The 16421-nt window shown below is 35.7% G+C and overlaps 1 protein-coding gene and 1 long non-coding RNA gene across 4 annotated transcripts in view; both read left to right on the top strand.

Annotated features, from left to right (window-relative positions):
- LOC311615240 overlaps positions 1-16421 on the top strand; it is a 974758-nt gene that overhangs the window by 387825 nt on the left and 570512 nt on the right. The gene's annotated exons all lie outside the window — the stretch shown is intronic.
- The window catches only part of ACSL4 (acyl-CoA synthetase long chain family member 4), an 88330-nt gene that overhangs the window by 25394 nt on the left and 46515 nt on the right, over positions 1-16421 (top strand). For all 3 annotated transcript variants that reach the window (XM_084870459.1, XM_084870461.1, XM_084870460.1), the window contains exon 2: positions 9977-10030. The gene's annotated coding sequence lies outside the window, so the exon portion shown is untranslated. The remainder of the gene's footprint in view (positions 1-9976; positions 10031-16421) is intronic.

Genomic DNA, 16421 nt, shown 5'->3' on the forward strand with positions numbered 1-16421 from the left:
GCAGCTCAATTCTGGTTTTCCCTGAGTGCATGAGATGCTTCTGCTAGCAATTCCAGCTAGATTCTGGTTATGAATTTGGACCCAGTAAGCTACAAGGAGTATTTTTGGCAGATACATTACTTTTTGAGGTTCACAAACTTAAGTTTGTGTGTGTGTGTGTGTGTGTGTGTGTGTGTGTGTTTGTATGTATGTGTTTGCGTTTACCTTATTATAAAGGAAGAAATTATCACAAATGGGTGATAACAGATTTCTTAGCTAGAGTTGAGTATTTCTCTTGGTATTCAAACTAACTGTCTTTGATGTTGGATAAAGGCAATGGACTCAGTATTAATGACCCCAGAATACTGCAGATTTGTCTATGTAGAGAAATATCCACTGTTGTCATATAATTTATGTGTTCTTCTAGCACTGAAAATGAGCTTTTTTTTTTTTTAATATATTTTATTGATATTTTACAGAGAGGAGGAAGGGAGAGAGAGAGAGAGCTAGAAACGTCGATGAGAGAGAAACATCGACCAGCTGATTCTTGCACACCCCCTACCGGGGATGTGCCCGCAACCAATGTACATGCCCTTGACCGGAATCGAACCTGGGACCTTTCAGTCCGCAGACCGATGCTCTACCACTGAGCCAAACCGGTTTTGGCTGAAAATGAGCTTTGAGTTAGGAGCAGAACCAAGGATTTTATGTTTAGCTACAATTAATTGTTATATCTCTAAAATACAGTGGCACCTTTTTGTTATACATACTTTCCCAAAATATCTGCTTAAAGTAACATAAAATTTAAAAAAATCCGGCAAGGTGGTTTGGTTGTTAGAGCAGTTTCCTTTGCTCAGCGACTGCAGCTCCTCCTTGGGCAACAGAAGTGGTGAGTCTGTTCAGGATGAGGCCTAAGACTTCTGCCATTGGGTGAAAGAAAATGGTTCAAACCAAGCCTTCTGTTCACAAATCCACATGTGGGAAAGCTTCCTGCTAAAGCTGACCACTAAAGCTGCCAGGGAAAGTGCCCCCTCTACTGGCGCGGTGTGAAAACGTCATCACTACAGGCCCAAGACCATTGTTCTGTCATTACCAGAAACCAACTTACTTAGTTTCTGTTGTATAAGCTGCTTTCTAGAGGTTGGTGAGGGAGATCAGGATTTCAAAACTGACTGAGGTTTCAGAGTCTGTCACCGGTACACTACAGGAGGCTAGTGAAGCGTGTACCTGATGGGTTTATTTGATGATGGGTTTATTTGTATTGTACTTAAGTCATTCCATCTTTCTCTCAGGATAAATGTGAAAAGTGATTGTTCGCACACCTTAGTGATATGAGCACTCTTTCTCAGGAGTGAAAACAATGATATTAAGAAGGAATAGGTGATACTTCTTGCTTCTCATGTTTCTGTATGTTAATGACTTGTTAGTAGCTATTAAGGTACTAGAATTGATAAATGTGTACAGGGGCCTTTTGCAATAAAACTGGTTATGACTTGATCCAAGTGTTTAACAATTAGGGCTAAGTCTGACAATGCATCACTGTGATAAAATGTAGAATGTGGGATTTTTCAAGGATGAAGATACAAATTTTACCACAGTGTGACTTACAATTTCCTAAAAGAGAAAAAAGTAACCTGGCAACTATAGAACACACTATTTGCATCTATAATAGCTATTTTATATATAGTGAAGTCAACATTTTTATTTTTTTTATTTTTTATTTTTTAAAATATATTTTATTGATATTTAACAGAGAGAAAGGGAGAGAGATAGAGAGCTAGAAACATCGATGAGAGAGAAGCATCAACCAGCAGCCTCTTGCACACCCCCTACCGGGGATGTACCTGCAACCAAGGTACATGCCCTTGACCGGAATTGAACCCGGGACCTTTTAGTCCACAAGCTGACGCTCTATCCATTGAGCCAAACCGGTTTCGGCTACATTTTTCTTTTGAAAATAAATTTTAGACTTTTGCAAGAGTTGCAAAAACAGTATACCATTTCCATGGATCCTATACCTAATTCCCCCTAATGTTAGCAACTTATAAACTGGTAGTCAGAAATTTCTCTTGCAATCCAGGACCACTGGCTCCTAACTGCTCACCTGCCTGCCTGCCTGATTGCCCCAATCACTCTGCCTGCCAGCCTGCTTGCCCCCAGCTACCCTCCCACTGCTGACCTGCTCACTTCCAACAGCCCCCCCTGCTGGCCTAATCGCCCCTAACTGCCTCTGCCTAAGCCCTGCCACCATGGCTTTGGAAAGACATCCAGAAGGTATCCCAGTCTAATTAGCATATTATCATATTACCCTTTTATTAGTATAGATGGTACAATTACCAAAATTGAAGAATTAACATAGGTACAATACTATTAATAAAACTACAGACTTTATTCAAATTTTACTAGTCTTTCAAATAACATCATTTTCTGTTCTGGATCCAATCCAGGATCCCGCATTATATTTAGTTCTCAGGTCTCCCTAGTCTTCTCTAATCCATGGCAGTTCCTCAGCCTTTGTCTTTAATGACCTTGACAACTTTGAAGAATAGTTGTCAGTTACATTGTAGAATGTCCTATGACCCTAATTTGGATTTATCTAATGTTTTTTTATTTTCATGGATAGACTTAAATTGTGCAATTTGGTCAAGAATACCAAAGAAGCAAAGTTGCGTCATTTTCAGTGTCATCTACATCATGTCAGTGTGCCCTACCTATTTCTGGTGATGGTAATCTTGATGATGTGGTTAAAGTGATATCAACTGTTTTACTACAGTGAAGTTATATTTTTTCTCTTTGCAATTAACAATTATATTATGTTATATTAATATGTATTTTGTGAAGATACTTTTTAAAAAAAATTCTCACCCAAGGATATTTTTCCATTGATTTTTAGAGAGAGTGGATAAGAGAGGGAAAGAAAGAGAAATATAGGTGTGAGAAAAACACATTAATTGGTTGCCTCCAGCATGTGCCCTGCCAGAGCCCAGGCCAGGGAGGAGTCTGCAACTGAGGTACATACCCTTGACTAGAATTGAACCCTGGGACCCTTCGGTCTGCAGGCCAATGCCTATCCACTGAACCAAACCAGATAGGGCTGGGAAGATGCTTTGAGATCATGAATATATCCAGTTCAGCTTTGGACTTTTACCACTGTTAGCATCTGTTGATGGATTTTGCCTGCAGCTATTATTACTGTGGTGTACTAATGGAGATTTTCTGTTTTCTTTATTCCTTCCACATGTATTAATTAGAATTCTTCTGTAAGGAACATTGGTTTCTTCTCCCTCATTTATTTATTCATTCATTCAGTCAATAATTTATTTTTATTAGTGTAGGCCCCTTGATATTTATTTTATTCTTTGGGATATAGTCTAATTAATTATATCATTTATTTTGTGCAGATTATATCAGCTTTGACCATTGGGAGATCTTTTGGGTTGACCTCTGTGTCCTGTTGACACAACCTCATTTTTTTAAAGCACATTCTTACATTCTGGCATCAGAAGATACTAGGCTCACCTTGCATTTTTCCTGCCCTGGCTCTGAAATCAACTAGTTCTTCACCAAACTTTGGTTTCTTTTATTGGAAAATAGTCAATGGAAACCCAAGATCTGGGTGCTGGTATCATCAGCTAGGGTATCTCTGCTTTTAGTACTGGAGGACAATTTTAATAGACTAAAATCTAAAATGGTTATACCCTTTTGACCTAATGATTATGTTAGAAATGTATCCTATAGAAGCACTGCCATAAATATATTGCTAAGGATGTACATTGCTGTTATTTCTAATGCGAATTTAGAAAAATCCAGTATGTCCATAAATAGGAAAGATTGGTTAGATTTAATTTGATATGGTCATACAATGAAATACCATAGAACTATTAAAATTGTTAGGTAGATCTATGTGTTTTGGCATGGAAAGACAACTAAAAGAGTCATTTTTAAACTTGCAAACCTATGTGTGTCTGTATTAAAATATGCTATTCTTTAAAAAAATATATTTGTATTTATTTCAGAGATGAAGGGGGAGAGGAAAGAGATAGAAACATCAATGATGAGAGAGAATCATTGATTGGCTGCCTCCTTCATGCCCCCTACTGGGGATTGAGCCTGCAACCTGGGCATGTGCCCTTGACAGGAATCAAACCTGGGACATCTTCAGTCTGCAGGCTGATGCTCTATCCACTGAGCCAAGCCAGCTAGGGCTAAAATGTGCTTTTAAAAGTCCCCAAGAGTAACCTACAAACTTGTCAAAGCTATTATTTCTAGAGGATTGAATAAAAAAGATACTTTCATGTTGTATTTTATGTTTTGTAATGTTTCAGTTTTTTAAACAGTTTGTTGAGCTATCATGAATGTTTTAAAAAACTGTTTGTTTTAGGTCACCTAACTTTTCCATGAAGCAACAGTCTAGTCTGTGACAGTCTGGAATTATCTTCATATTCTTTACACTATAAACAATAGATATTAGGTTGTTTGACTGAGGCTATAACATTTCTTTTGTTTTAATTGAGGGAAGAGAGGGAGGGAAAGAAAGGAGGGAGGGAGGGAGGGAGGAGGAGGAGGAGGAGGAGGGGGGGGGGGAGAGAGAGAGAGAGAGAGAGAGAGAGAGAGAGAGAGAGAGAGAGAGAGAGAGAATATTTGTTGTTCCACTTATTTATGAATTCATTGGTTGATTCTTGTAATTTCCCTGACCCAGGATATAACCAGAAACCTTGGTGTATCTGGATGATACTCTTAATGAAGTAAGCTACCCAGCCAGGGAAGGTTATAACATTTCTTTATTAAATTTTAATGTTCATGAGTCAAGTGACTCACAATATTATGACCATTTAAGGCTTCTAAACACTAATATAGATTCATAAGAGGGAAAATAAAGTATTCTGCTCTAGCTTAAATTCTGAGCAGTAATCTTCAGTAGATTCTTTGACTGCTTTATGATGGTCCTGTTGGCCTGTTTGAAATTTGTCATTTTCTTGTTTCTTTGTGACTTTTAAATCAAATTTTAAGTAAATAATTATTATTTATAGAAATTTTTGATTGATACTAGCTCAGAACAAAGAATACAAAATATAAAAAACATACAATTCACCTATAATTCTATCACACAGAGATAGCTGACATTAATATTTGGTGTACATCTTGCTAATATTTCTATCAATATGTACCTACTCAAATACATGTGTATATAATGATGTCACACAAACTGTTTTGTACCTGTGTTATTTCTTGATTTCAACTTTTCTAATCTTTGAACTATGTTATCTAGAATGGTAGTTTTCATCTATTACTTATAAATATATGACATATATGTTTATTTAACACAAGACCTAGAAAAGACCATTGCTTAGGGGAAGTGTTTTGTAAGGGACTCACCAGAATTTAATTTTAGATTTGAACATTAAGTGCTTAGGGCTTTGTTAAAATGTTTTACTCATTTCTGAAACATTTGTTTTTAAATTTATTAAGATTGGTCCTTGATATTAAGTAAAGGAGGAAGATTCATCATGCTTGAAATATTTCCAACAGATGCTATCACAAGTTTAGTATTTACTTTTCTGAGGAATGTTTTTAAAGTATTGGTTAACAGACTAACTTATTTACAGAGGACAAAAACTAAGCACATTAATGGTTTGTTTTTTGTCTCAAAATATGAGGGTTATTGAACGTTGTTTGGATTTGTATCTCTTTTTCCTTAATCACTCTGTTTACTGCACGGATGCTGTTTTTCTCCCTGGTATTTATTGAGTGAATAGGGCTTTCTCAGTGCTGCCTCATTCCCTAATTTAAAGATGATAAACTCTAGATCCTGTATCATCTCTTTTTTTCATACCACCAGGTGATAATTAAGTAATATGTTGTGTTATGCCGGCAGCAGCTTCGTATCATTTTCTCTTGTGCTTGATCTAATCTCACGGTATTTTTTGGAGTAACATGCTGTACTTTCAATCATCAAGTATTATGCACTGTATGTAATTGTATGTGCTAAACATTTATATGTCTGGCAGTGCAGTAGGTTTGTGTACACGAGTATCACCACAAACAGGTGAATATTACATTGTGCTACTAAGTCATGATGTTATATCACTGGGCAATAGGAATCTTTCAGCTCCATAATAATCTTATAGGATCACCATTGTATATGTGGTCGACTCTTGGCTGAAATGTTGTTACATGCAGCACATGACTATATATGAAGTTACCCTCCTTTTGTATTAATATCAAATGTTAGCCCTCAGGGAGAAAGATAAGAACATGTTAAATAGCATGATATATATATATATATATATATATATATATATATATATATATATATATATATATATATGTCTTAACCATTATAGTCACACATGTACTCATACTGTTGCCAGCACCCCCTCCCCAAAAGTAGATTATGGATAGTAACTTGATGTTGGAAAGTAGTTCTATTAAACAAGAACAAAAGGAATACTCTGTTAGTAATAGGCCTGGTTATAAATCATTCTTTCCTTCATTCTTTTAATCTTCTACTGGTAACAAAGGAGAAAATTAACTGTCCTAATAGCAGATAGTGTCAATGTTAATTTTAGGACTTGCGTTGGAGTATCCAGATTTAAAAAATTGAAGGGTTATTCTCATAATCATATGCAAGTAGTACTGAGTGATACTGAAAGGAAATAAAAGTTTAGTACTTCAGAATTATAATGCCATGCCCAGGAAACCGCAGAGGTGTTGGAATGTAAGTAAGCAATATCAAATTACTGAAGGGCCTTCTTATAGGGTTCTGAGTATTCAGATGATAAGTAGTTTTCTTTTGCAAATGACAATATAGGTTAATCCTCAACTGCAAACATACCCCTAAACCTTCATAGTGTATATATTTTGAAGAACATCACAAAACTTATGTGTGCATTCCTCGAGGGGAGATAAAAATATCTTTAGATTTCTACCTAGATCAGTGCTAATTTGGAAAGAGCATTGTACTATTTAAAGGAAATTATTCATTTTTTGTTTTGATGGGAAAATAGGTCCCTGCAAGTATTTGGGAGTGAGAATGTCTGTGGTCAGCCATTGTCTGTGTCTCTGTGGTCAGCCATTGTCTGTGTCTCTGCACTTAGCTCCTATCCTGACTATGGATGAATAAGAGGTACAAATAAAACCATTAAGGGCATGACTACAACTTCTTGCCTTTTATTTTTTATTTTTTTATTGAGCTATGATTGACATGTAAATTGTGTAAGTATAAGTATACTTTGTGTTACTTTGATACATTTGTATATTGTAATATGATTACTACCATAACTTTAGGTAACACTTCTATCAGTCACATAACTATCACTTTTTTTTTTTGTGGTGAGGACATTTAAGATCTAATCTCTTAGCAATTTTGAAGCTGTTACACAGCATTGTTGCCTATAATCACTATGCTATATATTAGATCTTCATAACTTATTTATTTTCTAGTTGCAAATTTGTACCCTTTAACAAAATGTCCATGTTTTTCCCCTAACCCCCAGCTCCTTGTCACAACCATTCTACTCTGTTTCTATGCCTTCAGCTTTTTTAGGTTCTACATATAAGTATTATCTTACTAATAAAAGCCTAGGCCCTAACCGGTTTGGCTCAGTGGATAGAGTGTTGGCCTGTGGACTCAAGGGTCCCAGGTTTGATTCTGGTCAAGGGCATGTACCTTGGTTGCAGGCACATCCCAGTAGGGGGTATGTAGGAGGCAGCTGATTGATGTTTCTCTCTCATTGATGTTTCTAACTCTCTATCCCTCTCACTTCCTCTCTGTAAAAAAAAAAAATCAATAAAGTATATATTTTAAAAAAGTCTAGGTGGTCCTCATGCCATGATGCCCTCATGCCATCACAAGATGGCTGCATGCACAGCGAAGGAGGGGCCTGGAAGCCACTCTGCACAGCCTCTGCTGGGGTTCCCGTGGGCCTGCTGAGGCGGGACCCCAGCTCTGGCCTACCCCTTTGGGGCAATCCATCTAGGAGACCCTCTTTGGGCGATTGATTGTGGGGCTCCCACATTGCGAAAGGACACGATCCAGGCTGGAGACACTCCTCTCCTCCCCCAGTGCATGAATTTTGTGCACTGGGCTTCTAGTCATACAATATTTATCTTTCTCTCTCTCTGGCAAGTCTCAATAAGTTTAATGCCCACAAGTTTCATATATATTGTTATAAATGGCAGGATTTCCTTATTTCTGAATCATATTCCATTGTATATATATGATATATCTTCTTTATCTATTCTTCTGTTGGCAGACACTTAGGCTGCTTTCATATCCTGGCTATGTGAGTGAATGCTACAATGAGCAAGGGGATGCAGATAACTTTGATATCCTGTTTTCATTTTTTTTGGATATATACCTAGAAGTTGCATTGCTGAATCATATGATAGATCTATTTTTAGTATTTTGAGAAACCTCCATGCTACTTTTCATAGTGGCTGCATCAATTTATGTTCCCACCAAAAGCGCACAGAGTTCCCATTTTTCCATATCCTTGCCAGCACTTATTATTGCTTTTTTTTTTTTAATAATGGTTATTATACCAGGTGTGATATGCTACCTCATTGTGGTTTTGATTTGCATTTTCCTGGTGGTTAGTGAGGGTGAGCATCTTTTCATATCTGTTGGCCATCTGCATATATTTGAAAAAATGTCTATCAATTCCTCTGCTTATTTTTTAAATATATTTTATTGAATTTTTAGAGAGAGGAAGGAAGAGGGATAGAGAGTTAGAAACATCAATGAGAGAGAAACATCGATCCCCTGCCTCCTGCACACTCCCCCCTGGGGATGTGCCTGCAACCAAGGTACATGCCCTTGGCCAGAATCAACCTGGGACCCTAGAGTCCGCAGGCCAATGCTCTATCCACGGAACCAAACTGATTAGGGCTCTCTGCTTATTTTTTTTTAAAAGTTATTTATTGTCTAAAGTTTTACATATGTCTCCTATTTTCCCAATTGACACCCTCCCCCAGCCATTCCCCACTTCGGGCAAGCCTCCACTGCTCCAGTGTCTGTGTCCACTGGTTATGCTAATATGCATGCATACAAGTCCTTTGGTTGCTCTCTAAACACCCCCTCCCCTGCCATTTGTCTCTAGATCTATTTTTGTTCATCAGTTTATGTTGACCATTATATTCCACGTATGAGTGAGATCAAGTGCTATTTATCTTTCTTTGACTGGCTTATTTCACTTAGCATAATGCTCTCTAGTTCCATCCATGCTGTTGCAAATGGTAAAAGTTCCTTTTATAGCAGCATAGTATTCTAATGTGTAGATGTACCACAGCTTTTTTTATCCACTCATCTGCTGATGGACACTTAAGCTGTTTCCCAATCTTAGCTACTGTAAATTGTGCTGCTATGAACATAGGGGTGCATATATCCTTTCTGATTGGTGTTTCTGGTTTCTTGGGATATCCTAGAAGTGGGATTACTGGGTCAAATGGGAATTTCATTTTTAACTTTTTGAGGAAACTCCATACTGTTCTCCATAGTGGCTGCACTAACCTGCATTCCCACCAGCAGTGCACGGAGGGTTCCTTTTTCTCCACATCCTCTCCAGCACTTATTATTGCTTGTCTTTTTTTTAAATAATGGTTATTATAACAGGTGTGGTGTGCTTTCTCATGGTTTTGATTTGCATTTTCCTGGTGGTTAGTGAGGCTGAGCATCTTTTCATGTCTGTTGGCCATCTGCATATACTAGGTATATGAAAAAATATTAGTTCTTCTGCTTATTTTTTAATCTTGCTTTTTTCCCCCATAGATTTTGAACTGCTGTTTCTTAGAATCAGGCTTAGTTACTTTTCTGAATTCCTACTAGCACTACTTCCAGTTTAGACACTCATCTGTAGTCATTTCTTGTTTTTCTTTTGGTACATGGCTCATCATGATTCAAAGTGCACCGGTAATGTGTAACATCACTTGAGGGTTTTTTTTTTAAGGGATTCTTTTTTCATGTCATTGTACCCATGAATGTTTTCTCTTATTGCAGATTGAAGTTGCGAAAAAATATACGTGTTCTTCTTAAGAGAAAAAGAGGTAATCCGTAAGTATTTATTCTTTAAAAATTCTAAACTTGCTATTATATCAGCTTTTGGAGAAAATTAACTGCCCATAATAACGTATCTTGACTATTTTTATAGTGGAAAAACCCTGCCAATATTTATGTTTGTTTTAAAAGAAAGGCAGCATTTGGAAAAGTAATAGGAAAACTTTACCCAGTGCAACTCCTAAGATTTAAACCACCTGTCACTAATTTATAAAAGGAGAAGTGATAATTAATATCTAAATAAAATCTTTTTCTTTGAGTAATATTGGGTCGGCAGCTAAGTAATTGCGGATTTTTTAAAGAAAATCAAAGACAATTTTTTCATGGAACTAAATAACTTTATTCTGTAATGTATTGCCCATTTTGATCAATGACCTTTTGCCATCTTTCAGGCAGCATCATAATCCCACGTTCAAAAAACTTCTGGTTTTTATTAGCAAAAAACTGAATCAGGTACGATTTGACATCATCATCATTATTGAAATTTTTACCATTCAAGGAGTTTTGTAAAGATCGAAACAAAAAGTAATCAGATGGTGCAAGGTCAGGACTATATGGTGGATGTGGCAAAACATCCCAACCAAGCTCCATTAATTTTTGCCGAGTGACCAAAGATGTGTGTGGCCTTGCATTGTCATGATGGAATACAACACCTTTTCGATTTGTCAATTCGGGCCGCTTTTCTTCAACTGCATTGTTTAATTTCGTTAGTTGTTCAATGTAGACATCAGAATTGATCGTTCGGTTGGGTGGTAAGAGTTCAAAGTAGACAATTCCTTTGTAATCCCACCAAACTGATAACAAAACCTTCTTTTGATGAATATCAGCTTTTGATGTTGTTTGAGTTGGTTCACCTGGCCTGCTCCACGATCTTTTCCGCTTGATATTGTTGTAAACAACCCATTTTTCATCGCCAGTTATCAGTCGTTTTAAAAATGGATCATTTTCATTACGTTTCTTTAGCAAATTGCAGCTGCTAATGCGTTGCGTTAACTGTGATTCTTTCAGTTCGTGAGGAACCCATGTATCGAGTTTTTGAACATAGCTAAGTTGTTTTAAGTGATTTTCAATGCATGTATGTGATACATGAAGCTTCTCTGCAATCTCACGTGTTGTACTGTGACAGTCTGAATTGATTATTGCTTTGATTAGGGCGTCATCAACTTCAACTGGACGACCAGAGCGTTTTTCATCTTTGAGTGAAAAATCACCAGAACGAAATTTGGCAAACCAATTTTGACACTGCCGTTCTTTTAAGGCTTCGTCACCATAAACAGCACATAACTTTTTATGAGCTTGCGATGCGTTTTTCCCTTTGCGGAAATAAAAAAGCAAAATATGACGAAAATGTTCCTTTTGATTTTCCATTTTTCAACGAACGCCAAACGAAAACTACAAAACAGATCAAAAAACTTTTTTTACTGATTAACAGCTGAATAGCCAACTATCAAATAACAAAATGTGTTTTACATTTGTACTACGTCTGCAAACTAAAAATTCAACTGAAGCCATATGTGTGTGAGACCCGCAATTACTTAGCTGCCGACCCAATACTAAAAACAAATGGAGTAGCAGATTGCACTTCCAATCTACTTAGACTTATAGGCTGTATGTGCCTTTGGCAAACTAGTTATTTAGCTTCTTTTTGTCTTAATTCCTCATCTGTAAATTGGGCCTAATGGTAAGTGCCCAGTGAATGGTTCACTATTATTGATGAGGTTACATCTGTGGTAGTGTACACTTTCCTCCATTAAATTAAAGCTTACTCTAGTTACTATTTCTTAAACTATTATATATTTCTGATCTTCAAAAGTTTAAGTACTAGCACCGTGCTTCACAGAGGCATCTATTCTAGATAATAATACAGAATAAAAGAAATACAACAAATTACCTAAATTTAGAATCATAGTGTTTGAGCAGTGGACCTTGAGATTACCTAGTCTAGGAGTTCTCAAACATTGATTTTTAGACCAGTGCTGGTCAGTGAAGAATATTTACTGATCCATAGCGAAGAGTGGAAAATAAGGACAATAGCCATGAGTATTTTAAAGCTTTTTTTTTTTTTCCATTTGAAGGATTGCTTCTTATTATAAGATATAGTCTTCTAATTTTGGATAGTTAAACATGTCTGTATTTTATGAAATGATTGTGATAGTAAGTGGTAGGTATTTTGTTTATAATGTTCATACCTGCAAAAAGTTGACAGCTATGTTATTCCCTTCACCATCCTTCTTTTTTAATAATTTTTTTTACTGGTCTGTGATCTTAAAATCTGAATCCAACTTTCTCATTTTGTAGATGATGAAACAGATGAGCAATTATTTAATTTGTTTCAGGTATTATAGCTCAGCAAGTTGCCGAACCAAGATCAAAGCCCTGTATACAATGCTGCCTCTTGTATTTCTGGTCTTCTGAGAATTGCTTTCATTATAATAGGTTATGAAGTTGAAACAGAAAATCTACTAGTTTGTATGTGCTGGTAACTAATTTTGAATTTCAAGTGTAAAAAAATTAGAAAGAGTTAATATTCTTCTATCACTAAAGTCTACTTATTAGCCTGCATTAGAAAAATATTAAATATGGCCAAATATTTTCATCAGCAGGCCAGAATTAGCTGTCTCTGAATTCAGCTACTTAGGCAGCATGCTACCCTGTCATTGACAAAGGAGGTACAATATCCATAAAGTTAGCATTTCCTTTGAGAAAAAGACAATGGTGTCTTTATGAGGGTAGTAGTTTTCAAGCTTTGAAAGTTAACTTATTTACTCACAGAGTCTGCTTGCTTCCTCGTGCATTCTCTCCCTCTCTCTCTCTCTCTCTCTCTCTCTCTCTCTCTCTCTCTCTCTCTCTCTCTCTCTCCTTTCTCTATCTCTCTCATAGATAGATAGATAGATAGATAGATAGATAGATAGATAAACATCTATAGCAGTTGACTTGCAGCCCACCTAGATGTATAAGAAAATACTACCAAGGTGAAGAGTGTTAGCAAAAGCATTAGCAGGAACATCTGCCCAGTGTTTTCAGGAGTTTATAGCTACTTTGGAGTGTCTGTGATAATTTAGAGACTCCATTGGCCTAACTTTGCCTTGGCTATCCCAAAATACACTTCAAAACAGAAATACCTAATTATCTCTCTTGCCTCTCTCACCTTAGTGAAGCATGCCTAGGAGAGGAAAAGAAATGAATGTGAAGGGAGAGAAGATAGTGGAAAATATCTACCCATTCCTAACGTGGGGACATTAACTCTAGGAGTCCTCTCCAATGGCTACTTATAATGGGCTTGATGTAACTTCCTTTTTAGGTTAAGAATTATCTCACCCCAATAATTTTAATTTAAAAAAGAATTCTTTAATTTCTAAAATATCAGACACACCCATAATGAAATGTTAAAAATATAAATACATATTGAGTTACCTGCTGCCTTTGGAATATCTATGTTCTCTTCTTTACTAGTGCTAATATTTGAGGGTTGATTGAATGGACCATAAGATTTCCATCTTCAACAGATTTATTCATTTTTTTGAGTTATTTTATTAGTCCCATTTATAAGGTGTATTTAACACTGAAGAGCAGAGTGAGCTTTTATAAAATTTATTTTTAAACCATGATAGAGTTTTACATTATGTTGGCCAGGTAGCCGACTTACTTATTTCAGTGGTTTATTAGGTCATTTTGTAAGAAATGGTTTCAGATTACATAGTTGTATGCTTTTTATCAGTATGAAGGATCAGGAAACAACATTAACAAAGAGCTAACCTATTAAACTGGCACCTCCTCTAGCAAATGTAGAGGGTAGGTCATGTGGCAAAAGGTATAGTTCCATAAATTCTCCCTGTAATACAAAGATATTCCTGTGGGCACTATTACTGCTAGTGACAGGCTTATTTTTTTGAACTTGCACTTATGGTTTGTAGCCCACAGTTGTATTATTGCACTCTGATAAATAGCTAAGATGACAATAGACAGATATACTCTGTACAGTAGTCCTACCTTGGAGGAAATGTTCCAAGACCCCTGGTGGATGTCAGAAACCGCAGTTAGTACCAAACCCTTATATATACTATGTTTTTTTTTCCTATACATACGTACCAATGATAAAGTTTAATTTATCCATTAGACACAATAAGAGATTAACAACAATAACTAGTAATAAAATAGAACAATGATAAAAATAAAATAAATGTTACTTGAAGACAAGCATTGTGCTATCTTCTTCCTGTTTATAGCACTGAAACCTTTATATTTCTCTCCAAACATATGACTCCTCAAACTTAGTTTTCTCCCTTTTCATGATGTATAATAAAGTTGGGTTGTAACATCATGTTTGTCTAACATAATTTATCCTCAAAATTCCTTAAATATAAGCTTTGGATTAAATTATACACTTAACTCCCAACTTTAGAAAGTTGCATATTAAAAACATGTTGTGATCACAGAATAAGGAAATAGATGCACACAGTGTGTGGGATGTTTATAGGCAGCAACATATCTCCCAGATAGCCTAATTTCAACACCTTCAGATAGGATCCCAATTATACCGTCCTGTGACCTAGAAAAAACATTATCTGATGCCAATTGGGAAAGCTCTTAAAGGCATTATGGGAGGGAACTTGTACTTAGAGTATGAAAGATCATCTTCAACATGGCAGCTAAGGTGCTTTCTTTTCTGGGAAAAGCTGAGAAGAGACTGGCAGGATGGAAGCTTCAGCAATTACTATCTCTCCAGGTGATGAAGTAAACAGTAATCTTGTTAGAGATGCATCGAAAGATCAGTCATAGTTGTTAGATACTTCTAGTCAAAATAGACAGGCACAGGTGCAATGTGTTGATACAGGGCATCTATATTATTCACCCTAAGTTTTTATTTTGTTTTTCAGTTTTCAAGTGTATTATTATAATAGTAAATGAATGTATTTATTATAATATTCAAATTCATTTTAATTATTGGGTTTAAAGTTTGAACAGGCTGTTTCATAGTGATTATTTTAGTCTACCAATTTGAGTCAGATAAGATTTACAAGGAGCAGACAGATGTGTATTTCACATGATTATTCAGTCTTGTAGACTGATAGCAAAAGATCTTTCTAGCTACTCTCAATGACTTCTTTTTTCTTAAAATATTGTTTTTATTAATATAAAATCAATTATATTGTAATATAGCATTGGTAAAGTTTGATTTTATTAACCAAATGCAGTCATTCTTTTTTTTAACATAGTATTTGAACTTTATCCTGTACATTTTTAAATTATTTGGAACTTTTTAATAATGTGTGAAAGAAAATAGGATTTTGAAAAAAGCACTCCACCCTTTACAAAAGTCTTCGTGGTGCAACATCTGTGGAGAAATATGCTATTTTAAAGTGCAAGTGCAATATGTATGTTATCTGTTTAATCTCTTGAAACTTTTATAATAGTTTTCTGATGCAACCCCAATCTTTTCAGAAGGTGAATTACCTCTTTATTGGGTAAATTACCCTTTAATGATGTGTGACTTGAAAAATGTGATTTCTTGAAGTAGCACTTACATAGTTAATCATTGATTTTTCAAATATATATATATTTTACACTTTTATAAAATCTTATGTTGACAGATTAATTTGTCCATGCTGTGTGTTATAGCTTGGCAGGTGCATGGGTCCTTGCTTGGTTTAGTCCATTTCCTAAAACTTCTGAAATTGTCTTGGCTTTACATGACTTCAGCTTATTAGTTTCTATCATTCTTAAAATGATGATGTTTCTGTCATATGCTTCTGAAGATGATTTCTTCTTTTAAATTTGGACTTTAATCAGTATGTAGTATTTGTTTCCTTTGTGTACTAGAGCTTAATGTATCACTAATGCTTTTTGCATTTAGCCTAACTATCTCAGAACTTTGAAGTAACTGGAATGAAATAGTTCTACTAAGTTTGGCCTCAAAACAAAAAAATAAAATAAAATTGCCTCTGATTTTCCATAAAACTTCTAGAACTTACTAGACATCTAAAAGCCCCCCCTCCCCATTTGAGTCAAATAAAACTTACAATGAGCTGACAGATATATAATAAAACTGCATTGATTTGTAGGGCATATCAGTGCTCAAATTTTTTTGCCAAGATTTCTTTATATACAGAGTTTGTCACCCTTATCAGTTTAGATTATACCAGTATGACTAGGGTCACAGACAATGTAGCTAAAAACATGGACTTTAAAATCAGATAGACTGGAGTAAAAAATCCCTGCTTAGTTATGTTATCTTGGGCAAATTATTTAATCTTTCTGAGACTGTTACATCAGCAGTAAAATGAGGATGCTACCTTAAAGGTGTTTTCTGAAGGATTAAATAAAATAATGTATGTATAGGATTGAGCACAGTGCCTAGCCCATTGTAATAAATGCTCAGTAAGTGGAT

The sequence above is a fragment of the Pipistrellus hanaki genome (genome assembly GCF_964339955.1).
Source record: "Pipistrellus hanaki genome assembly, chromosome: X".
NCBI lineage: Eukaryota > Metazoa > Chordata > Mammalia > Chiroptera > Vespertilionidae > Pipistrellus > Pipistrellus hanaki.